Source organism: Orycteropus afer, unplaced genomic scaffold (assembly GCF_000298275.1).
Source record: "Orycteropus afer afer isolate SDZICR_OR568_19922 unplaced genomic scaffold, OryAfe1.0 scaffold00042, whole genome shotgun sequence".
Classification (NCBI taxonomy): Eukaryota; Metazoa; Chordata; class Mammalia; order Tubulidentata; family Orycteropodidae; genus Orycteropus; species Orycteropus afer.
This window is the reverse complement of record NW_006921629.1, coordinates 2,622,076-2,634,596: the sequence shown is the minus strand read 5'-3', so window position 1 is coordinate 2,634,596 and position 12,521 is coordinate 2,622,076. Positions and strand designations below refer to the sequence as shown.

General features: G+C 45.4%; 1 protein-coding gene across 1 annotated transcript in view; it reads right to left on the bottom strand.

Moving 5' to 3' along the window:
* LOC103194004 (acid-sensing ion channel 2) overlaps positions 1-12,521 on the bottom strand; it is a 583,672-nt gene that overhangs the window by 197,589 nt on the left and 373,562 nt on the right. The window lies entirely within an intron of this gene.

Here is a 12,521-nt window from a genome sequence, read left to right as displayed (position 1 = left end):
TAACTCCAAGTCTTTGCACATTTCATTATGACAATTTCCTTTGTCTTAAGGTGCCCTTTGAAATCTTCTGTCAGCTTTTTTACTTCATCATTTTCTCCATTTGCTTTGGCTACTCTACATTCAAGAGCAAGTTTCAGAATCTCTTCTGATACTCATTTTGGTGTTTTCTTTCCTGTCTTTTTAATGACCTTTTGCTTTGTTCATGTATGATGCCCTTGATGTCATCCCACAGCTTGTCTGGTCTTTGGTCATTAGTGTTAAGTGCATCAAATTCTTGAAATGTCTCTAAATGTTGCCAAACATCCTCTGGGTAGTAACATTGTCCATGATTGAGAACATGAGGTGCAGGTGCCTGTGAAATATTAGCTACTGGCAGGGCCTGGCCTGTGGACCACCATAAGCTCCAATGATCTCCAGGTGAGCTCTGGAGTCATCTAATAATACAAATCCTTTCTTCATTCCTTTAGGTGAATGGCTGGTACTGCCAAAGAATTTACTTTTACCTGTTACTAGTGGCCTACCAAATGCAGTATACCACAGTGGGTTCTGGTGCCAGTCTACCTGGGCTAAAAACCCAATTCCACCACTTATTAGCCACATGACTTTGGGAAAGCTGCTTAATCTCTTTACACCTCGTATATAAAATAAAAATAATATTTGTGCCTAGTTCATAGTGTTGTGAGGATTCCATGAGATCATGTCCATAGACAGCTTAGTGTGGGGACTGGCCATAGGTAGTGCTCAATAAAGGTTCAATCTTGTTGCTAAGTGAGGTGTAAAGATTGCTAAAACTTGTACTCACACATGAAAATCAGCATGTTTCTGGAGTTTACTGAAGACTTCCATTGGGTGTTCTACCCTACAACTCAGAAGAAAGATCGGCCAACCTAATTCCAAATATTAGTCAATGAAAACTTATGGATGCCAGGCAAGCAGGAGGGATCAATCACTGGAGGTGGATACTGTATTTGGTGAAGTAGAGGGCCAATGAGGCTGTGGGAGATGCTTGGTAAGAAGGAATTGCACAATAGCTGCAAGGATGGAATTGAACATGATTGTGAAGTGATTGTGAAGGCGACACAGGGTGATACTGCAGCATTTCATGCTGTTGTACATGAGGTCACCATGAATCAGTGTTGACTTGATGGCATGTAACAACAACAGCAAACCCAAAAGTCTGGTGCCAGGCAATTCTGGATGGTCCTGCCAAATTCCCATTGCATCTGAGCCTGGCTAAGAGTTAGAAACCCTGATATGAGGGTGTGGTTCTCAGCAAGAACATCAGTGGTGTTGTTTTGAGTTGGTGCTGCTTTCTAATTGCTACCGTTTTTGCTTTTTAATTATAAATTATAATTAGTTTAGTTTCATCATTACCAATTTAGTTTCTTGTGGGTTGTTTGCTTAACAACAGTAATTTGGGCTTATGGCTTTTCAATGGCTGGGCTTTAAGGCATGTGTGACTTACAGTTCAACTATGAATAATCTATCCCCAATTCCTAACACAAATCCTTCTACAATGTTCCCCAAATTGTGTGCACTTTTACACTTTCATATTATTTATGAGATCTTTACCTACTGGAAAGTGGGATCACATGGGGCAGGTGGCAATGGTTCTTTTTTGCCCTATGTAAGTGGGCTACAGTCCAAAAGAATGACAGACACTGTTATAAAGCAACCTTCCCTCTCCCTCCTAATTTTCTGTTTCATAGATGGGGAAACTGAGGCCCAGAGAGGTGATAGCTCTGAGGTCATACACAGTTGCTAAGGTCTCATTGTCCTAATTGCCTGTTCTAGCTTCTTTCTCCATGGAAGGCTTTGAATCCCCACAAGGTGGCTTGAAATTGTCCCCTCTTGGGTTTGGGGACAATTCCTGTATCTTTCAATATGATACTGGTTTCTGGTGAATATACGCAGTGCATAAGGGTCAGGGTCTGGAGTCAGACAACTTCCTGGCTGTGTGATTTGGACAAGGTAATTGAGCTCACTGTGCCTCACTCTCCTCGACTGTAAGATGAGGATATTGACATCAACCTCTAAAGTTGGGAAGAATTCAATCAGAGAATTCATGTAGCATGCTTAGGACAGTGCCCGGCACATAGAAAATGCTCAATGAATGATGATGATTGTTAATAATCTTATATGCCTGGAGCTGATGTCTCACTCCCATCTGGAGCCTCTTAGGAAAAAGAACAACATATAAAGCTTTAAGGTTCATTTGCTGTATCTCATTTGATCCTCAAAACAACCCAAGGAAAAGATTGTTATCCCCATTTTATAGATGGGAAAACTGAGTGTCAGGGATGCAGAGGCACTAAACTCAAGTCTTTGGCTCTATGACCAGAGGCTTCTATATCAGATGCCTGACTCTGAGTTCAGGTATCATTGGCACCACTGTTCAGCACTCTTCTTTAACACCCTATTCCTGCTCACAGATGCACTGCACTAGTCACAAAGCCCAAATTGCTTTCTACATGTTCCTGGACTGTATGGAGAACATTCTCCCCCTGCTCTGCAGGGTAGAGCTCTCTTCCAGCTGGACTGCAAGTGAGATGATAGCAGAGACAGGCAGCCTGCTATTTCTTTAAAACATACCTATGAGAGAGTGACAAAGAGTAGGAGCACCCCTTGGATAGGTCCCACTTTGCTGGCTGGTGGGACGATGGCTGGGATGGGGCGCGGGTTGGGAAGGGTAGACTGATCTCAAGCAGAATGCAGGCTTCCCGTACGGACTGGGAACTGTCAAGCTCCTCATGGGTGGGGAGAAGTCTGCAGACATCTCTGAATCCCTGGCCCCAACTCAGCACTGGCACCCCTGAGTCACTCCGCAAATGTGCAGGGAATGAACAAATTGGGGCGGTAAGGTTAGGAAACACCTCCTGAGACTGAAGCTAATACAATCGACATAAAGGAGGTGAGATTAAGTCATCGGCAGCAGAGATACAGTCTCAGGGACCACTTGGAACTGAGTACTGCAGAGCTGAGGGCATTTCCCAAATCTCATCACAGGCCTGGAATATAATTACTGCCAGAGAAGCTGTAATACCACTTGTCATAATGGAAGATAGGGGCCTGTTCCAGAGATTTGGCTGGCTGTCTCCTGAGCTGAGGGATGGATGGGAACCCCACAGACAGAATGATCCCATGCTTTCTTGATGGAATAGGGAAGGGGACTAATGTTTATAGAGCACTTACTGTATGGCAGGCACTGTGCTAGTTATCTTGTTTTCCTTGTATGCGCCAGCCACACCAGCCTTCTTTTCCTCTCAGATCTAACCTATTCCTACCACAGGGCCTTTGCATATGCTGTTTTGCCAGCTTCTTCTCCCTGCTTTTACAGTAAATGTCTCCTCAACACCAATCTGGTTTTATCTTGAAGGACATTTTCTCAGAAATGCCTTTTCCAACCCTAGTTAAAGCAGCAATGCCACTCTGCCCTACCATTACTCTCTTCCACATCAACCTATTTTATCTTCTTTAATACATTTCTCCATATCAGTTGTCATCAAGTCAACACTGATTCATAGTCATTCCGTGTGTGTCAGAACAGAACTGTGCCTACAGGGCTTCCAGGGGCTGGTTTTTTGGAAGTAGAGCACTAGGCCTCTCTTCCAAGCCATCTCTGGGCAAATTTGAACTTCCTGCCTTCCTGTCAGCAGCCAAACATGTTAGCCATTTGCATCAGCCAGGGACTACACTTTTCTGTACTCAAACATATTTCTTTATTTGCTTGCTAATTAGAATGTAAGTACCTTGAGGCAGGGAGTGTTTCAGTCTTGTTCACGTCTGTATCCTCAGGGCCTAGAACAGTGGCTGGCCCATAATATCCACTCAACAAACATCTCTGACCACCTGTAGGCTAAGTCATTCCCCATGGCATTTTATGTGAGCATCACAAGGATTCCAAACCAAGCCCACTACCGTGGAATCGATTCTGACTCATAGCAACCCTATAGAACAGAGGAGAACTGTCCCATAGGGTCACCGAGGCTGTAAATCTTTACAGAAGCAGATTGCTTCATCTTTCTTCTGTGGAGTGGTTGGTGGGTTTGAACTGCTGACTTTGTGGTTAGCAGTTGAATGTTTTAACCACTGGGCCACCAGAGCTCCTTGCAAGGGTCTTAGGGGATGGATAATTACTCTCATTGTGCAAGTGAAGAAACAGAGGATCAGGAAGCCTGAGATCTTGCCCAGCTAATAAGTGGTAGAGCCAGGATTTGAACTAGGTTTTATTTCAAAGCTACACCTTTAGATACACCACATTGCTTCCTTAAGGGAGCGGTGGGGACCTCAGCTCAGCACAATACAATGATACTAGCCATTAGCGTCACCATCATCCCTTCAGTTCCCATCAAACAACCTTCTGGCCATCACCTGGCTTTCTAAGGAGATGGTGCTGAGAAAAGTACGTGCTGACTATCTGACATGAATCCTTCTTGTTGCCTGGCAGTTATCTCTCTCAAGGAAAATTATTCACCGAGCATCCTATTTATCTTTCTGTCTTTTGTGAGAGCTTGGTTAATATGAGTCGACACTTCTGCCCCTGCCTCATCAAGACCACCCCTGGGGGCACTGATACAGTCAGCCCCAGTACACAGGCTGAGAGGCGAATCCTGCAGCCTCCCGTGCAGCTGATTCAGGGTGAATGAGGCATGCTCGATGACACTGGCTTTAGCACTTTAGGCCAAATAACATTGCAGCATAAATCTCCTTGCAGAGGGATGGTCCATTTCTTTCTAGTGATATCAGATGGAACAAAATTCCTGGACAAAGGCTATGGATGTTGCCAAGAAGTCGGCTCTTATAGTGGCCTGACTGGCTTTGTGCCCTTTACGGCTCTCTCCTGTCTATACCTAAAGCCACGGTCCCACCTCCCCACCTGTGGGCTGAGCTCTGACCCAGGATCGGGGATAGGCCCATCCCATTCAAGCCTGCCTTTCTTCAGATCCAGCTCTGACTTGATGCTCCAGGCATCGAATAATTAATTACCAAGTCATAATCAGGTAATTATTGGGTGAACTCTCTTATACCTGGACTCAGCTTGCAACCGAATCTGGGTCTAGTGACTGGGAATTCATTTCACAAATTGTTATTTCTGTGGGTGTCTAAGGCAAGTGGGGGGGCAGTGGTAGTTCAGTGGTAGAATTCTCACCTACTACGCGGCTGACCCAGGTTTGATTCCCAGCCATTACACCTCAAGCACTGCTTCCATCCGTCAGTGGAGGCTGCGTGTTGCTATGGGGCTGAACAGGTTTCAGCAGTGTCCAGACCAAGACAAACTAGGAAAAAAGGCCTGGTGATCTACTTAGGAAAAACAGCCAAAGAAAACTCTACGGATCACAAACCGATCTTGTGCATGTGGTTGCCATGAGTCGGGGCCAACTTGATGACAATTAACAACAACAACAAAGACAAGTGGAGTGGGGGTGGGGAAGTGGTCTGCTGTTCCCTGGCCTTCTAGGTAGTAGCTCCCCTGAAAACAACTTCTGTGGGTTATTCTGAGAGTTATCTGGAGACCCAGCTTTGAGCCCACAGCTTCATCATTTTCAGCAATTCTGTAAGCACTCAGTTTCCTTTTATGAAACCTTTTCATAGTTAAAATGGCCATAACCAGACCAGTTGCCACTGCATTGATTCTGACTCCTGGCAACCCCGTGACTGTCAGAGTAGAACTGTGCACAATAGGGTTTTCAATGGCTGATTTTTCAAAAGCAGGTAGCCAGGCCTTTCTTCCAAGGTGCATCTGTGCAGACTCAAAGCTCCAACCTTTTGGTCAGTAATGAAGTGTGTAACCATATATACCACCCAGGTATATTTGGTTATTTTTCCTACACTGAAGCCTGACTGGTAGTCTCCTATGTCCCTAGTCTTAGGCTCAGCTATGGGATAAAGAGGCACATAAGACAGTAGTGATACCAAGGAGCTCAGTCCAGTGAGAATGGGTTGAGGTGGGAACACGGATAGTGCTTTGATGGAGGAAAATCCAGAGGCTGCATATCACAGAGTTCATATCTGAGCATCACAGAAGGCTGCCCTGACAGTATCCAAGGACCAGAACAGTTTCCAAGGCAGAGGAGCAGAGGCATGACTTTCTAGGTGGACAGAGACCATGTGCAAAGTTCTTCCAGGAACCTGCATCTGCCTCAATCTCCTTCTAAGAGGTGGGCTCAACTCCTGCAGATGGCCTCTCCGTGGGCCTTGGTCTCCCCTCACTGACTGAAGCCAGGGTCTGCTCCAACTCCTGTCTGCACTCTGGGACCCTCCTGTGTAACCTCTGGTTGAACTTTGTGAGGCTGGCCACTTGCCAGATGTCATCTACCTGCCAACGGCCACCACTCACAGGGGGAGGGAAAGGGACCTAGTATTCCTTGAACTCTCACATGTTCCAGTCACACAGCATCAAGTGATTTCTATATGTGATCTCATTCACTCATACATTCATTCATTCACTCATTCATTCAATAAATACTTATTGAACATCTGTTAGATGCTAGGTATTTTTCTATCATAGAAGCTAAAACCTTGAGCAAAACAGGTGCAAACACATGGATCTCACATCATAATGGAGTAAGAGAACCAGTAACCAGTTATCATCAGTTGAGTGTAACCCAGTGACCCCATGTGCTCCAAAGAGTTTTCAGTGCTGATTTTTTGGAGAGTTGACAGCTAGGTCTTTCTTCCAAGGTGTCTAAGTAGACTCAAGCTCCAACCTTGTGGTTAGCAGCTGAGTGCATTAACTGCTTGCACCACTTAGAGATTCCTTCTAATGGGCTAGACAGACAATAAACAAATAAAATACACAACATGCCATATGATAATAATAAGTGCTATGGGGGGAAAAAATAAAGCAGGGAAAGGGGACCAGAAAATTCCAGAGCTGGGGTGCAATTTTCAATGGGGTAAGTCAGGGAAGGCCTCACTGAGAAGATGTTTAAGTGGAGATGTAATGGGAGTGAGGGAATAACTTGTGCAAACATCATGGGGAAAAGCATTCCAGGCAGAGGGAATGGTAAGAGCAAAACCCACAGGTGGGAGAATGGAGCCACTGTGGAGTGTCATGCAGAGATGGCTGCTGGAGCTGGCCATCCTCAATCTATAGGTGAGGAAACGAGTTCAGAGAGAGTGAGCTTCTTGTTGTAGATCACATAACTGGGCCCTGTAAGGACGTGTGTCATACCACAAGGCACACATTATGCACCCTGCTGCCATTCATCCCATCCTAACAAACGCAAAAAACAAACCTGTTGCCATCGACTTGATGCCAATTCATGGCAATTATGTGTATGTCAGAGTAGAAATGTGCTCCATAGGGTTTTCAGTAACTGATTTTTCAGAAGTAGATAGCCAGGCCTTTCTTCCTTCTTCCAAAGCCCCTCTAGGGGGACTTGAACATCCAATCTTTCAGTTAACAGCCAACTGTGATAACTGTTTGCACCATCTAGGGGCTCCCCTTTCTGGATACTGGGCTCCAAGTTCCTGGCAGATCTTTTCTCCCTGCCTGTGACCTGGCTCAGAGCCTGTCCAGGTCTGGAGGGTGTGCCTGGTCATCCGATTCCCCTCCTCGTCCCTCCTGGTCTGCCCTGTGCCCCAGGCTGACAGCTGATACAGAACTCACCGCACTTTTGGCAGGATGGCAGTTTCTATATTTAGGGCACTTGTGAATCTTTCTGGGATTCTGATGAATTGCTATCTTCCTGGACTCTCACTGGAGTTGCTCCTCCCTGTAACTCAAACATTAATGGTCCCTGAGGTCTTTCCTGGAGGAGTTACTGCTGGGGGTAATTGGACGTGGCAGAACTTCCTCCAGTCACTGACCCAACTCCCCAAGGCCCAAATTTTGGGCAGGGATGGATGTGGCACTGGAAGGGTAGAAACAAGTACCCCCTAAAAAAAGACTATGCATACACTTACATGCACACTCATGCACACTTCCAAGAACACACTTAAAAGACATACACACACACATTTAACAAACACACATTCACACAAAATTATACGTATTTACATACATTTACAAACTCTCGTACACTTAACACACACAGTCTCACATACAATCACCCACACTTGCACGTACCCTTACACACACCACTCCTAGCTGTTGTAGGGGTTTGCTTAAGGTTCAGGGGCTGCCTGGCAGCAGTAGCATGTAATCTACCACTATGGGATAGCAGCTCACCTGATATCTCTTTATATTAGGAATCTCCCTCGAACCTTCTTGAAATGACCTTCCAAGACAAGAACTTCAGAGCGGCCCTTGCCTCTCCCATGTCTGAATTTCTCAAGCTTCCACATTATCATTCAGAGACAGTCACTTGGCAAGTCTTTCTCCCATGCCCTTTCCTAGCCTCCAGTATAGAGTCGTGCCCTCATTTTCTTCAGCATGCTCTCTCCGCCTCTTCTCCTGGTCCATGAGTCCCTCTTCTCCTCCTACTCAACTTGTGCATTTTGATTCTTTCCACTATCTCCATCACCTTTCACAGAGTACAAGCCACTGAGATTTAAGGACAATAGAGGGTAAGTAAGCTTGAGAACATGCCAGGGGGTCCACATGGCCCTGGGGGGGGGGGTCTACACAGGCCTACTCTGAACCCAGAGCCCCTGAAGGGAGTGCCCCTGCACCAGGAGGCCAGTACAGAGGTTAGCCTGTCAACATTGGTCCTCTTTGACTTGATAGCCTGGTTTTCCTAGCTCTCTCTGAGGGTTGGATCTGGGGTTTGGGGAGGGAGGAGGGGACAAAAATCCTTGCCATGACATGCCAAGATTCTTAAAATATTAAACTTTGCAGAATATTCAGCTCAGACTGATCCAATCTTCTCTTCACTCCTAAGAGAAAACTGAGGCCTCAAGATGGACAGTCATGGAGTGGCTCTATATTGGGTCAGGTTTTTCCAAGTGTTGGGCTGTCTTCTTAGGGAGGGGAGAGGATGTGTGCATATTCTGTGTGTGCATGCATATTTGTGAACACAAGCTATGGGAGCCTTTGTAGGTATTTTAAAGGCTGGTTGGAAGGGAGGGTGGTGGGGACAGGAGAAATGAGTGCACCTGATAATTCCTTAAGCGGACTCAGCCCATGAATCAACACAAAGAGGCTTTCTTTCTGGATTCCTGATGACATTCTGATCAAGCACTTTTTCACCCATTGAAGATGCTCAGTCCCAGAGAAGGTAACAAAGACACCTCTATTTGGTTACTCATCTAAGATCTGCAGTCAGTTTTTGAGGGCAAAAGCAAAGACAGTAAAAGGTAGTGGAGGACTTACCCTCTCATGTAAAGGCTGATCTATTGGAGGTGTTCCCTGTGGACTAGTTTTAGAGTTGTCATTCATTTACTCATTCATTTAATCAGTCACTCAATCACTCGATATTATTTACTAGAGCTTCACTGAGCTATTCCTAGCATGAAATGTTATGAGAGGGTCAAGGGTATAAGTGAAAGAATAAAGGACTTAAATAATGATTTGGTGAACACCTTCTATATTATGTACACTGTAGAGAACACTGCAAATACACAGAGGGATTAGGCATACATTGATCCTGGAGTCAATCCAACCTGGATTGACCTTGTCTTAGACCTTGGATAAAACACTCAATAATAATCTTAAGTGCTATAATTCATAGAACACTTGTGCCAGGCACTTGTCTATGCACTTTCCCTGAATTGACTCAATTGGTCTAATCTTTACTTTCCATATTTAAAAAAGGGGGCGAAATAATCCAATCCTCTCCAGGCTGTTACAAGCATTAAGTAAATTAATAGCTATAAAACCTAAAACAAAACCTGTTGCTATAGAGTCAATTCTGACCCACGGTAACCATGTGTGTCAGAGTAGAACTGTGTTCCACAGGGTTTTCTTGGCTGCAAATCTTAATGGAAGCAGATTGCCAGATGACTTTCTTCTGTGGCCTTGCTGGATGAGTTTAAACTGCCAACATTTTGGTTAGTTGCTGTAAAAATGGTACAGTGGCCTCTGATCTCCTCTAACTTCACAAAATGGAGAAAGAATCAAAATCAACACCAGGCCAAGGCTGATGATTCCCATGAGGTGGAGGTCAAATATTGCTCCACCCTCCAACTTTTTACCCATTCTGACACCAGCTGTTGCTCCCATGGCACTCTCTACTTCTCTGCTGAATTCGGTGATTCATTGCAATGGCCACACAGAATTCACAGACCATACTCATAAGTATGAGGTTTATTAGGAAAGTACAGGTTACAACTTGAGATCAGGATCAGGAAGCACATAGGCAAAGTTTCCCTTCTTCAGTGCAGGACAGCCCTCTCAGCTCCTCTCAGCTCTGCAGAGCTCCTCTCAGCCCCTGAGAACAGGCTCCTACTCAGCCCTTAGACCTTAACCCTACTCAGGCCTCACCTCTGCTCTGCTTAGGCAAGTTTCATAAAGTTCTTTAGTCCTGCCAATAGGTGCCCAAAGATACCCTACTCCACTAAAAGTCTCCTGCCTAAAGGCACTCTACTCTCTCATCCCATAGGAAGGCAAGCCTAGCTCTTTCAATGAGTGCTTGGAGGCACCCGACTCCACCAGGAAGCCTCCTGCTCAAAGCCTCTCAGCTCTCTCAGTCAGTGCGTCAGCACGCCCACTGTGGCCACCTCGCTTTGAGGGCCCAGAAACCCACTGTGCCATCTTGTGCTCGTTCCCTTGTTCACTCTTCTTGTTGTGTTCCCACTGTTTCTCTGCTCTTACTTCTTGATATCTTGCACCATTTCCAGTGTTACAACTCCTTCTCTCTCCTGAGTATAGGAGATTCTCAGCATAGGGACCCTGGGTCCAGAGGACACTTTCACTACTGATTCTTCTTTCTTAATGGTAGTGAGGTTCCCCACCCATTCACTTCTGGGATTGGCTCCTGTTAAGCCTAGGAGAATGGCAAAACTGATCAATCCCCTTCTTAGGGTTCCATATACCTTATTTGCATGGCCCCACCCTCACAAGTGTTCTATGCACCTTATTTGCATTGTTAGCAAGCTATCCATTCCCTTGGTGGGCCATAAGTATCTCATTTGTGTAATCCCATCCAATCATTTTGTAGGAGTCACAAGACCATGAACAGTTCCAAAACCAAAACGAAACTCACTGCCGTTGAGTCAGATCTGACTCATATGGTTGTTGTTGTTGTTGTTACATGCCATCAAGTTGGACTCGGCTCATAGCGACCCCTCCTTGGGTTTCTGAGGGTTTATCACTACGAAAGTAGATTGCCCAACCTTCCTTCCGTGGAGTGGCTGGTGGGTTTGAACCACCAGCCTTCTGGTTAGTAGTTAAATGCCTAGAAGGACCATATTAAGTAATTCACTGCACCACAGTAATCAAGTGCAAACCATTTGTGCCACCTGGTGGTGTAGTGGTTAAGTGCTTGGCTGCTAACCGAAAGGTTAGCAGTTTGAATCCACCAGCTGCTCCATGGCAGAAAGAGGCAATAGTCTACCTCCATAACAAAGTCTTGGAAATATTACAGGACAGTTCTCTATACTATAGAGTCTCTATGAGTCAGAATCAATTTGATGGCCATTGGTTTGGTTTTCTTTTGGTAGGGACCTCATTAATAATTATACAGTTACTAGTATATTGTTTGTCTATTAATAGGTGCTTATTAAACATTACTTCCCTCCCTTCCTTCTCTGCTCTCAAGCAGTTCAAAGTCTCGAGGTGGAAATAATCTAGGAACATAGACAATGAACACAAAGTTGATAGTCAAGTCCCCAAGTGGTGTGGGGGTCCAGAAGAGCAACAAGTTTCCCTCAGCCGGGAAACTTGGGAAATGCTTGGTTCCATCTTGTTTCTGGAGTGCCTGAATCCTGCCTCTCCTCCCCAGGTTCAAATGTCACTGGGGTCCTAGTATGCTTCATGACCCAGGTCTCCTGAGTGAAGGCAAGGCCCAAGTGTGCCCTTGGAGAGCCTACTCCTCCTGGCCTCATCCTTGGAGTGATGAGATGCAGAGAAGCTCACTGAGAGCCGAGATAGCAGGCAGAGCCCAGAGCCCAGGCAAACAGAAACCCACTCCTCCTGCACTGGAGGCACTGAACAGCATTGCATAAAGGCTAGCTTTGCGAATGCATCTTGACAACTCATCAGAGAATGTCAAATTCAGCTAAAGCTTTAGAACTGACAATGATTTGTTTGTTTCCTCTGGAGAGCTCTGAGAAGAGGTAGGATTTTGACTTGTTCTGACTCAGGGAGAATCATTTGGGAACAGATTGGAATCAAGAATCATAGAATCACAATATATTATGGCTGGAAGGGATAGCAACGCTTATCTCATAGGAAAATTGTGAAGATTAAATGAGTCAGCACATATGAAGTGTCTCACACAGAGCATGGCACACAGTGGGTGCACATTGACTGATCAAGTGACCAACCCCCTTGACTGAAAGATGAAGTGAAACTCAACATGTCCCAAAGTACGTCTGTCATCTGCTAACTCCTCTTTCTCCGCACCCTGGTCCCATCAAACCAGCACCTCCTCCTGTATCCATCATTTCTTTTGGTGGCACCACTGCTCTAAGTGGTG